Source organism: Sciurus carolinensis, chromosome 10, assembly GCF_902686445.1.
Source record: "Sciurus carolinensis chromosome 10, mSciCar1.2, whole genome shotgun sequence".
Classification (NCBI taxonomy): Eukaryota; Metazoa; Chordata; class Mammalia; order Rodentia; family Sciuridae; genus Sciurus; species Sciurus carolinensis.
The window spans coordinates 30,183,017-30,196,826 of record NC_062222.1 but is presented as its reverse complement, the minus strand read 5'-3'; the positions used below and the strand labels follow the sequence as shown (position 1 = coordinate 30,196,826).

Below are 13,810 nucleotides of genomic sequence, written 5' to 3'. Positions count from 1 at the left end.
GAGAGAGAGAGAGAGAGAGAGAGAGAGAGAGAGACAGAGAGAGAGAGAGAGAGAGGCAGAGAGAGGAGAGAACCAGAAGGGGAGAGAGAGAAAATGGCAGTGAAGCTATTCTTAAGTAGTGGAATTTCATGGGCTAATAACAACGGACTAATGGCTGGTGAGGAAGTTCACAGGCTAACAATCTGGGTTGTAAAGTGGTGTGGGGGAGGCAGAATAATGGCGGCAGCAAAATAGCAGATCTTATACCAATAATTATACTCTAAAAGCTGGGACCACTGCTGTGGTTTACAGTTGTCACGATGGCATTCCAAGACCTGACCTTGATATAAAAAACTGAATTCAGAAAGCTTTTTTAGATGTGCTGAGTTTAAAGCTCATTGCAAGTCTGTGAAGACATAGAAGATACAGATGAAAAAAATTCTGAGAGAAAAATATCAAATGCCCCCATTCTCCAGTCAATGTGTAGCAGAGATGGAACTTATGCAAGATGGCACAAATCCAATCAAATGATGCATTGTCTTACCCAGGTTCCCTGAAGCATCACATTGCCTGGCACGGCCTCTAGAAGTCAGGGTTGAAACTGGCAAATTCTCCCCCTGAAGCCAGAATCAAAGACAGGCAGTTAGTGTAGAATGAGGAATCAGGTTAAATCAAGAAAATGGAGGCCAGTTTGTATCCAGGAAGTTGGAGACCACCCCTGGGAGAATGGACTGTCAGTGTCTTCAGAGCCCTTCGATCACCAACATTACCTGCCTATACTACCCCTCCCAAAAAGCTGCAGACAGGGAATTGCTGATTAATGCCCACTGGGCTGTCATCTGCCTGGATCACTCCATTTGGCCCTTCCCCCTGCCCATTTCCTTCCCACCTTTTGGCCATTCCTCCTACATCTCCCAGTGACAAACAGGATGGGAGGAAATGAACAAGATAAGGTAGAAAAATGCAGGAGAACAAAGGAAACTTTAGATCTATAAAAGGGACAAGACTTCCTCATCCCACAGAGTTCACCTTTGGGCCCCCTTCTTCCACCCAAGAGAAGTCTGTTTTACTCTCCTTCAGTAAAGCTTCTTACTTTCCATACGCTTGCCTCACATGCTTCTCCATGAGCTATGCTCAACAAGGATAGAATACATACCCCAAAAGCACACCCCCAGGGACCCACCTTCTCCTGCCACACACTACCTGCCTACAGTTCACTTCAACATCTGAGGAAGCAGGACTCATCAAGGTAACTGATAACCAACGGTATCACCTCTGCCTTTGTCAAGATCACTAGAACAGTTCCAAGGCCCTGGGGCAGGACTGCGAACTCTGGTGGGGGACATGTCAAGCTTCCTCTTTTTCAATATTGAAATAACAGTGTAAATGTCATGAATTTTTGCAAGGAATGATCAAGTTATTTAAAAGAAAAGGTAAGCAGAATATTGCCTGCTATAAAGTAAGTACTGAATGGATCTTAAGGATTCTTATGATCCCTGATACTTGGTTGAGATCTGTGTAGAGTAGTGAGCTCCAGGCACGTATGTCTTCCCAGTATCCCTTTCCCTTGAAAAGTGTGCCTCCCAGGACTCTGCTTTTCCTACCTCCTTATTACAGTCACCTGTTTTAGTCACCTTTTTCACTGCTATGACTAAAAGACCTCACAGGAACAATTTTAAAGGAGGAAAAGTTTATTTGGGACTCCTGGTTTCAAAGATCTCAGTCCATAAACAGCCAGCTCCATTCCTCGGGGCTCCAGGTGAGACAGATCAAGATGGTGGAGGAGTGTGGTGGAGGGAAGCATCTCCAGACAGCACACCAGGAAACAGAGAGAGAGCTAAGCTCAACAAGGATAGAATACATACCCCAAAGGCACACCCCCAGGGACCCACCCCCTCCTGCCACACGCTACCTGCCTACAGTTCCCACTCAGATAATCCCTATCATCCCTGATAATTCACAGATTAGGTTAAGACTCTCATAACCCAATCATTTCACCTCTAAGTTGCCTCTCGTCTTATACATGAGCTTTTGGGGGACACATGTCTAAACCATAACATCACCTATCTCACTTCTCTCTCCCTTTCTTCACTGAAACACTCGTAACTGAGTTTCAATTGCTCAGAGCCCATAGGACAGATGATAACTTCACAATTTAACTGATGTCTATGGGCTGGCAGGTATTTATCATCTTTTCCTTCAGAGATACTGTGTTTATATTTTGTTAGGCTGATGTTAGGCCAGATGTTAGGGGCAGTTTTGGTTCGTCAATAACTCCCAGAAAAACGCTCCGCAGATACAGGTCCCACACGAGGAACTTATTTTATGCGGACAAATTGTGCCCTCTCCGGGGAAAGGGGAAAGGAAAAGAAGAAAATGGCGCAGGGTTTCTTCTCAGATATTGGAATTTCGCGGGCTGGGAGGAACCAGTCGCAGAGGAGAATTATTACAGACTGACTGATGGACCAATGACATATTAGAACGTAATGTGGGAGGCAGGAAGGTTACGGCAATGTAAGCCGGAAATTCCTGTAATGGGAGAGGTGGGCATAACGGCAGATTGACAGGTGGGTTGGGAGGCTGGGTTCCTGTAACGGGAGACGCGGGCATATCGCAGATTGACAGGTGGTTCCTGTAGCAGGAGAGAAAGGTGGCTTTATACCTAACACATTTGACAGTAGTTTTCCAGAGACAAAATAGCACAATTAACACCTCACAAGTGTCCCAAAGTCTGCAAATCATCTGTATCCTAGGGTCACCTCAAGCCTGAATTAGAATCTCTTGGGGGCAGAGCCTGACTTTTTTTCTTCTTTTATTATTATTAATTTTTTATTTTTACAGACTGCATTTTGTTTCATTGTAAACAAATGGGGTACAACTTCTCGTTTCTATGGTTATGCACAATGTAGATTCATACCATTCATGTAATCATACATGTACATAGGGTAATGATGTCTGTCTCATTCCACCATCTTTCATATCCTTGCCCACCCTCTCTCTCATTTCCCTCTACATAATCTAAAGTTTCACCATTCTTTTCTCACCTCCCAACTTCCCCACCCTCATTATATATCCTCATCCACTTATCAGGGAAAACATTTCACCTTTGGTTTTTTGGGATTGGTTTATTTCACTTAACATGATATTCTCCAATTGCATTCATTTATCTGCAAATACCATAATATTATTTTTCTTTATGGCTGAATAATATTCCATTGTGTATATATACAACAGTTTCTTTATCCATTCATCTGTTGAAGGGTATCTAGGTTGGTTCCGCAATCTAGCTATTGTGAATTGAGCTGCTATAAACATTGATGTGGCTGCGTTACTGTAGTATGTTAAGTTTAAGTCCTTTGGGTATAAACCTAGGAGTGGGGTAACTGGGTCAAAGGTGGATCCATTCCAAGTTTTCTGAGGAATCTCCATACTGCTTTCCAGAGTAGCTGCACCAATTTGCAATTCCACAGCAGTGTTAAAGTGTGCCCTTTTTTCCGCATCCACACCAACCTCTTTTATTGTTTGTGTTCTTGATAATCACCATTCTAATTGGAGTAAGATGAAATCTTAGAATTGTTTTAATTTGCATTTCTGTAATTACTAGAGATGTTGAACACTTTTTTTCATATATTTATTATTCGCCTGTATATCTTATCTTCTGTAAAGGGTTCAGTTCCTTGGCCCATTTACTGATTGGGTTCTTTGATTTTTGGCATAAAGTTTTGTAAGTTCTTTATAAATTTTGGAGATTAGAACTCTATCTGAAGTGTGTGTGGAAAAAACTTTCTCCCACTCTGTAGGTTCTCTTTTCACATTATTGATTGTATCCTTTGATGAGAAAAAGCTTTTCAGTTTGAATCCATCCCATTCATTGATTCTTGCTTTGATTTCTTGTGCTTTGGGAGTCTTGTTGAGGAAGTCTGATCCTAAGACAACATGATGAAGGTTCAGGCCTACTTTGTCTTCTATTTGGTGCAGGGTCTCTGGTCAAATTCCTAAGTCCTTGATCCATTTTGAGTTAAGTTTTGTGCAGGGTGAGAGATAGAGGTTTAATTTCATTTTACTACATATGGATTTCCAGTTTTCCCAGATGTGGGAAGCCATCCTTATTTAGCAGAATTAGACTAGGTTGAGCCATGTGATGCAGAGACCTGTCTTCTAGGACCTGCTGGGAGGCAAGTGGCGCTGCATGGGAGTGGTTCCCTGTCTCCTTCTGGAATTTTCCCTTAAGAGAATGGCTTCCCTAACTCCATCCTATCCTGTGCGTACATAAGAAGCTCCTCCTGATCCTGGCCCTCTTTACCTGTGTGTTTATAAATAAAAGAGAGTTAGGCTACTCCAGCTTGAATGTTGTAAGAGGCCAGAGCTGGTATGGCCAGACCTGTCACACCCTCTCTCTCATAAAAAAGCATTGGCTCTTGTGTGTTTATTGAGTAGATTAGTTTTGGGGGTGATAGATAGAAAAACCGCCAACATCCTCCTCCAGCAGTCAACCCTTTCCTCCTCCAACCAGATGTGGCAGACAGGACCCTGACACCCGCACCATTTGTCAAACAGGATTTCTTTTCTCCATTGTATGTTTTTGGCTCCTTTGTCCAGTATGAGGTAACTGTATTTTTGTGGGTTTGTCTCTGTGTCTTCTATTCTGTACATTGGTCTGCCTGTCTATTTTGGTGCCAATACCATACCCTTTTGGTTACTTTTGCTCTATAGTATAGTTTAGTCTGGTATTTTGATACCTCCTGCTTCATGCTTTCTGCTCAGGATTGCTTTGGCCATTCCAATATGGATATCAGCAGATTTCTTAGCCCACATCCTAAAACCTAGAAGGGTCTGGAACAATATATTTCAGACTCTGAAAGAACATGGATGCCAAGCAAGAATCTTATACCCAGCAAAATTAACCTTCAGATTGAATGATGAAATAAAATCTTTCCACAATATACAAAAGTTAAAAGAATTTACAAATAGAAAGCCTGCACTACAGAACATTCTCAGCAAAATATTCCATGAGGAGAAAGTGAAAAACAACAATACAAGTCACCAAAGGAAGGAACTACCCTAAAGGAAAAGACAATCAAAGGAGAAACCAGTCAAGTTAAAGAACAAAAATAAGCCAAAATGACCAAGAATACAAATCATATCACAATAATAACCCTGAATGTTAATGGCCTAAACTCAATAATCAAAAGACATAGACTGGCAGTTGGTTTAAAAAGAAAGACCCAACTATATGCTGCCTTCAAGAGACTCATCTCGTAGAAAAAGACTTCCATGACTAAAGGAGAAAGGATGGGGAAAAACATACCATGCACATGAACTTAGTAAAAAAGCAGGGGTCTCCATCCTCATATCAGATAAAGTGGACTTCAAACATAAGTTAGTCAGAAGGGATAAAGAAGGACATTTCATACTGCTTAAGGGAACCATAAGCCAGCAAGATATAATGATTTTAAATATTTATGCCCCAAACAATGGAGGATCTGTGCATATCAAACAAACCCTTCTCAATTTTAAGAATCAAATAGAGCAAAACACAATAATAGTGGGGGACTTTAACACACTGCTTTCACCACTGGATAGATCCTCCAAACAAAAACTGAACAAAGAAACCATAAAATTAAATAACATAATCAATGATGTAGACTTAATGGATATTTACAGAGTATTTCATCCTTCATCTAGTGAATATACTTTCTTTTCAGCAGCTCATGGATCCTTCTCCAAAATAGACCATATGCTATGCCACAAAGAAACCATTAGTAAATACAAAAAAATAGAGATACTACCTTGTATTCTATCAGACCATAATGGAATGAAATTGGAAATTAATGATAAAATAAAAAACAAAAACTACTCCTACACCTGGAGACTAAGTAATATGTTATTGAATGATGCAATGATAACAGAAGACATCAGGGAGGAAATAAAAGAATTCTTAGAGATATTTGAGAACAAAGATACAGCATATCAAAATCTCTGGGACACTCTGAAAGCAGTACTAAGAGGAAAGTTCATTGCATTGAGTTCATACATTAAAAAATTAAAAAGTCAACAACTAAGTGACCTAACATTACATCTCAAAGCCCTAGAAAAAGAAGAACAGATCAACACCAAAAGTAGTAGAAGAGAGGAAATAATTAGAATCAGAGCTGAAATCAATGAAATTGAAACAAGAGAAACAATCCAAAAAATTGACAAAACAAAACATTGTGTTCTGGAAAAGTAAACAAAACTGATTTTGTTTTAAAAACAAATTTATTGAGATCTAATTCACACACTGCACAATTCACCATTTTAAAGTGCCAGTGTACATTCATAGAATTGTGCAATCATCATGGCAATCTGGTTTCAGAATCTTTTGATCTCCATATAAATAAATCTTGTGTCCACACCACACATTGCCCTCCTTCCAACCCTTGGCAGCCACCGAATTATTTTCTGTCTCCATAGACTTGTCTAATTTATAACAAAGCAGATAAATAGTCATGTACAACATGTGACCTTTTATACCTGCTCTCTTTCACATAGCATGTTTTCAAGGTTCATCTATGTGAATAAAATATTTTATTCCTTTCTTGATGAATAATATTCCATTGTATGTATATACCCCATTTTGTTTATCCATTTGTCAATCTGTAAACATGTGATGTTTCCACAAGATACAATAACGGTTATCTAATAATCAAAATACATCAATCAGAACCTTGCAGAATTCAAAGAGATATAGCTCTGTAATAATAGAGATATCAATATCCTGCTCTGAATTATTGTCAGAATAACCAGATAAAAATAAGAAAGAAGTAGAACACGTAACCCATTAAACAAATTAGATCTGACAGACAGGACTGTTACATGCTACTGTGAACGCTGTCATATAGGTTTTGAGGTTATAATTTCTCTTGGTTATAACCAAGATTATGTGGAAGGATATGAGAGGGAGGGGGTATGAAAAACGGTGGAATGAGACAGACATCATTACCCTATGTACAGGTATGATTGCACCAACGGTGTGAATCTACATCGTGCACAACCATAGAAATGAAATGATGTACCCCATTTGTGAACAATGAATCAAAAATGCAGCCTGTAAAAATAAAAAATAAAAAAACCTAAATAAATAATTTAAAAATAAAGAAAGACATGGAGGAACCCTTTAAAAAAAGAAGAGTAGAATTGTTATGATGTAGTATCTAAGAAACCACCGCATAACTCAAGGCCACAAAGACTCATCCCTATGTTTCCTCCCAAGAATTCTGTAGTTTTAGCTCTTATATTTAGTTCTTTGATCCACTTTAACTTTTACATATGGTGTGAGGCTTATGGATATCTAGTTGTCCTGGCACAACTGTCAAATTTAGTCAGTTCATAAATGCAAGGATTTATTTCTGAATTCTAAATTCTGTTCCTCTGATCTATGTCTGCCTCTATAGTCACCACCTTGCAATCTTGACTTCTACTGTAAGTTTTAAAATTGCTATAAAGTGTGAATCCTCTTGTTTTTTCAAAAAAGCCATTTGGGATTCTGGTAGGTATTACATGGAACTAAATTTGAAGCATATTCCTATTATTAATATTAAATCTTTCAATCCATGAGCAAAAGATATCTATTCACTTGGGTGCATTAACTTTTTTCATTGATGTTTTGAAGATGTGGTGTAGAAATATTCTACTTTTTTGTTAAATTTATTCCTACATATTTTTTTTCTTTTGAATGCTCATAAATATAATTGTTTTTATTTCATTGTTAGATTATTCATTACTATGGTATAGAAATATAGTTGGGTCTTTAAAAATGTGGATTATGTATATCATGTCCTTGCTTAAAAAGTTTATTTTTCAAACAGTTTTCTAGTGGATGCCTTGGATTTTCTCTATACGAGATCATGTCATCTGCAAACAGAGATGGTTTTACTTTTTTCTTTTCAGTGTGGATTCTTTTATTTCTTTTTCGTGACTATTTGTTCTGCTTAGTACTTCCAGTACAGTGCCTAATAAAAATGATGAAAGTGGAAATCTTGTTTTGTTCCTGAGCTTTGAAAGGTTTCAGTTTTTAGCTGGTAAGATGTAGCCATGATTTTTAAATAGGTATTCTTCATTAGGCTGAGGAAGCTCTCTTGTATTCCTAGTGTGTTGAAAGCTTTTATCATAAAAAGATAAAATCAAATCTTTTTTATCAAATGCTTTTTCTGTATCTACTAAGATGATCATTTTTTTTAATTAACATGCCATACTACATTTTGGTTTTTGTGTTTTGAATCAACTTTGCATTGTTGGATAAATCCCACTTGGTCATGTTAATAATGCATGCATTCTCCCCACCCCCATAAGTAAAGTGTTTTATTTAGCTTGCTAGTTTTTATGAAGGATATTGGTGGTCTGAAATTTAGTTTTCTTTATGATATATTTCTCTGGTTTGGGCAAAAGGTAAGACTACTTTAAAAATGACTTGGGGGGATTAATTCTTCTTTGTAGTAAGTTGAATAGTGCACCCGCCAAAGAAAGATATGTTCAAGTCTTACCATCTAGTGCCTATGAATGTGACCTTATTTAAAAACAGGATCATCACATGTATAAGTTCATGAACTTGACATGAGATCATCCTAGATCACCCTACATTTAGGGTGGACAAAAATGCAATGACTGGTGCTCTTATTAGAGAAAGGAGAGGAAGATTTGAGACACAGAGGCAGAGGGAAGAAGACTTAGTAAAGACAGAGACAGACACTAGAGTTCTATTGATAAAAATCAAGTATGTCTGGAGTCATCAGAAGCTAGAAAAGGCAAGAAAGGATTCTCTTATTGTGCTAGTTAGTTTTCAATCACTGTGACAAAATGCCTGAGCAAATCATCTGTTTTGACTCATGGTTTCAGAGATTTCCATCAAGTCTCTTGGCTCTATTGCCATAAGCCTGTGGTCAGGCAGAACATGAGCAAGGAGTTTATGGCAGAGCAAAGTTTCTCACTTCATGGCAGCTGGGAAGCAAAGAGAGAGAGAAGGGAGGGAATAAGGGACCAAACATGAAATGTGCCCTTCAAAGGCACTGGCTGCAGTGAACTACTTCCTCCTACTGACCCAACTTCCTAAAACTTCCACCACCTCCATGTAGTCCATTCATTTAAGCCCATCAATGAATTACCAGTGGGTTAATCCATTGATGAGGTCACAGCCCTCATAATTCAATTACTTCCCCAAAGTCCCTCCTCAAAACCTTGTTGCATTGGGTATCAAGCCTTCAATACATAAGCTTTTGGGAGACATTCACATCCAACCCAGTATGCCCACCAATCCTTCAGAAGGCAGGGGGTGCTACAGACACCATAATTTTGGACTTCTGACTCCTGGAGTTATAGTAAGCAAATTTCTGTTGTTTTATGCCCTCAAATGTGTCATAGTTAGTTACAGCAACCCTGAGGACATATGGATCTAAATTTTCTTTGTGGGAAATTTTGGTATTGATGCAATATCTTTAGTTGTTATAAATGCATTTAGATTTTCTACTTTTTCTCAAGTCACTTCCAGTCATTTGTGTTTTCTAGGAATTTGTTCAGTTTTTCTAGGTTATCTAATGGTGGCCTATGATTGCGCATATTATTATCTTGTAATGCTTTCTGTTTTTATAAGGTCAGTAGTAATGTTCCCTCTTTCATCTTTTAATGATCTCTCTCTCTCTCCTCTCTCACCTCCCTAAAGGATGATTAAAATTTTGCTGACATTTTTAAAGAACTATCCTTTAGTTTCATTGATTTTATCTATTTCGTCTAAAAAAACCTTCTGAAATTTCCATTTCGTTTTTTGTCCAATTCTTATTATGACACTTCTTCAGCTCACTTTGACATTAGTCATCCCTTCCTATGTTATAAGGTAGAGATTTAAATTGTGATTTGAGATAGTTCTTCTTTTTTCAATATGGGAATTTGCAGTAATAAATTTTACTGTAAGTAATGGTGTCACAGAGCTGTCACATCCTATACCAGGGCTATAACAAGTTTTTATATGTTATTTTCATTTTCATTTATCTCAAAGCATTTTCTAATTTCTTTGCTAAATTTTGATCTTGGGATTTTCCCCTTTTAAAAACTTTGTCCCCAGGCCAACATTGTTGGAAAGTGGTGGAACCTTTAAGAGGGAGGGTCTAGAGGGGATCCTTAGATCATTGGGAGACATGCTCTTGAAGTAGATTGTGGGGCCTAGACCCTTCTCTTCTGTCTTTGCTCCTAGGGTCATAGTGAGGTGAGCAGTTTTCTTCACTACATATCCCCATCAGTATAAACAGCCTTCCCACAGGCCCAAAAGCAACGGATACAACAAATCATGGACCAAAACCTCCAATACTGTGAATCAAAATAAACCTTTTGTCTTTATAAGTTTATCATATCAAGTATTTTATTACAGTGATGAACCACTTTCCCCAGAGTATGTTGTTTAATTTTGCATATTTGCACCTTTTTTAAATTTTCTTTTGTTATTTAACTCTGATTTTATTCCATTGGGTTTAGAGAATATACTTTTGGTGATATCAATGATAAAAGACCTGAGAGGAAGTGACCCTGATTTTCCTGGGAAAACAATTCCTATCAATCCATTTAAAAGAATAAAATGTTGAAATTTTTGGCAAAGGTGAATAAATTTGATGAGTTTATTCATGAAGCAAAAAGGTTTATGAATCTTTTTCTGCAAATTGTTACATGCAAAATGTGCAAAGAGAACAAAACTAAAATTTTGTGTTTTCTTTCTGTCAAAATTGAAATTTTTTTTTGTGCCAGAGAATGGAGGTTTTTTTAAACAAAGTATTTTGTTATACTGTGTGCTTTTGATGTGTTCTTAAACCATTTTAACAGAATTTTTAAATAATCATCATAACTTACTTTTAAAAAGACATTTCCTGCGACTATTTATTGTTTAAGTAATTGTGACTTAGTCATATCTTGACTCCTCTAAAAACTCTTTATGACTTTTCTTTTATTTAATTCAATACTCAATTTTAAACTTTGAAAAAAGTTAGTATATTTTTAATTTGTGAAATAATTTTGGCTTTTTTCTATACAGGAATTAGTAGTACAAAGATTTTCTTCTTTATTTTATGAAAGGAATATAATAGAAAAAATTAGGTTTGATTATCCTCTTCAGATTTCAGTTACCTCAACATTATTGAGAGCATATTTAGGATTAAACATAATCTGAAAAATTAGAACAGAAGTTCAGGCTTCCTAGTGTAATTTTAAGTAAAATGGTCAAATGTGTTAACACAATGTTCCCCTGATTGTTTATTTTTCCAATGTAAAACAAAAAGCACACTTAGGTTCAAAAACTGGTGAAATAATATAAAAAGATTTGTCTCTTTAGTTAGTTTGTGTCTGGATGATCTATAGGATGGTGAGAGAGGTGTGTTGAAATCACCCAGTATTATGGTATTATGGGCTGTTTAATTCCTTATAATGAAAAGGCATTGTTTTATGTACATATATGTACCATTTGGAGGGGGCATAAATATTTGCAATCTTTATATCTTGTTGTTGGAGATTCCCTTGACCAGTATGAAGTGACCTTGTCTCTTCTGATTAATTTTGGCTTGAAGTCTACTTTGACAGATGTGAAGGTAACGATACCTGCTTCCTTTCATTTTCCATTTGCATGTCATATCTTTTCCTATCCTTTCACGTTCAGTCTGTGGATGTCTTTGCCCGCGAATCTTTTATAAACAGCAGCATATGGTTGGGTCCTGATTATACTTCAATAGTGAATCTGCTGAAAAAGAAATTAGGAAGACCATTCCATTCTTGATAACCTCAAAAAAATAAAATAAAATACTTAGGAATGAATCTTACCAAGGAAGTGAAAGACCTCTAATGAATACTAGAGAACACTGAAGAAAGAAATTGAAGATGACCTTAGAAGATGGAAAGGCTTCCCATGTTCCTGGATAGGAAGAATTAATATTGTGAAAATGGCCATACTACCAAAAGCATTATATAGATTCAATGATGTAAAAAGCAGTTCTAAAATTCATTTGGAAGAATAAGAGACCCAGAATAACTAAAGCAATCCTAATCAGGAAGAGCAGTGCTAAAGGCATCACAACACCAGACTTCAAATTATACTACAAACTATGGTAACAGAAACAACACAGTATTAGAAGCAAAACACACATGAAGATCAATGGAATAGAAGACACAGAGACACGCCCACATAAATATAGTCTTCTGATATTCAACAAAGGTGCTAGACACATATGTTGAAGGAGAGACAGCCTATTTTTAACAAGTGGTGCTGGAAAAACTGGATATCACTATGTAGAAGAATGAAATGTGATCCCTGAACAAAAGAAAACTCAAAATGGATTAATCACCTAAGAATTAGATCAGATACTCTGTAACTGCTAGAAAAATGTAGGTCCAACAGTCCAACATATTGGCACAAGCACTGACTTCTTTAATAAGGTTGCTGTAGCTCAAGAAATAAAATCAAGAATCAATAAGTGGGACAGCATCAAATAGAAAAGTTTCTGTGCAGCGAAATCAAAACAAATACACACAATTAAGAGCATGAAAGGAGAGCCTAATCAAGGGGAGAAGATCTTTGCTGGCTGCTTCTCAGATTGGGGATTCATATTCAGAATATATAGAGAGCTCAAAAAACTTAACACCAAAAAACAAATGGGAAAATGGCATTTCTCAAAACAATAAATATAAATGACCAAAAACTAATGAAAAGAAATTCAACATCCTTAGCAAGTAGGAAAGTGCAAATCAAAACTACATTGAAATTTCATCTCATTCCAGTCAGATTGGCAATCAAGAATACAAATAATAATAAATGTTCATGAGTATGTAGGGGAAAAGTTACTCTCATACATTGTTGGTGGGACTGCAAATTAATACAACCACTCTAGAAAGCAGTATGGAGATTCCTCAAAAGACTAGGAATGGAACCACCATATGACTCAACAATCCTATTCCTGGGCACATATCCAAATGATCTAAAACCAGCATATGATAGGATGAGGCTACATCAACATTTATAGCAGTGCAATTTATAGAACCAGTCAAGTTACAGAACCAACCCAGATGCCCATCAACATAAGGATAAAGAAAATGACGTGTACAGACAAAGAAGTCTTCTTACTCAGTCATAAAGAAGAATGCACTTATGGCATTTGCTGGTTAAAGGAATAAACTGGAGAATATAATGCTAAGTGAAATAAGCCAGACCCAAAAAGTCAAGAGTCAAATGTTTTTCTCCTACTTGGAAGTTAGACCAAAATAATGAGAAAAAAAAGAAAAGGGGGAAGGGGAAAATCCCATGAAAATAGAAGAGAGATCAGTAGACTGAAGGGAAGGAGGTTGAGGGCAGAGAGGAGGGACAGAAAAGGGGAGGAATAAAACTGACCAAACTATCCTATGTACATATATGAATTTCATCTTTATGTATATTCATAATGCACTATTTTTTAAAAAACTATAAATGAATAGAAGACCTGTCAAATACAGGAAAGGGAACAGGGGAAGGTTAGAAATACTGGAGACTTATTCAGAACAAATTAAATTCCATCTTTGTATAATGATGTCAAAGTGAACCCCAGTATTTTGTATATCTATAATTAACTATTTGCATTTTTCAAAATTATTTGTTTCTAGGCTAAATTATGATATTCCAGGATAGTCATAATATACCTAGTATAAAAGTGAAAAGGCCCTGAAGATTTATTAACAGTCTCTACAATCATTATATCCTCTTACTTCCACAAATATTAGTTAAAACAAATTTAAGTGGTAGGCTACAGCTAAACAGAATCCCACTGTCCTCTGTTCTCATAGTTATGATTGCTAC

The 13,810-nt window shown here is 36.8% G+C and overlaps 1 protein-coding gene across 14 annotated transcripts in view; it reads right to left on the bottom strand.

Moving 5' to 3' along the window:
* The window catches only part of Npy2r (neuropeptide Y receptor Y2), a 322,146-nt gene that overhangs the window by 181,766 nt on the left and 126,570 nt on the right, over positions 1 to 13,810 (bottom strand). For 2 of the 14 annotated variants that reach the window (XM_047567559.1, XM_047567566.1), the window contains one exon: positions 524 to 596. The exons of the other annotated variants lie outside the window; for them this stretch is intronic. The gene's annotated coding sequence lies outside the window, so the exon portion shown is untranslated. The remainder of the gene's footprint in view (positions 1 to 523; positions 597 to 13,810) is intronic. 14 annotated transcript variants of the gene reach the window in all.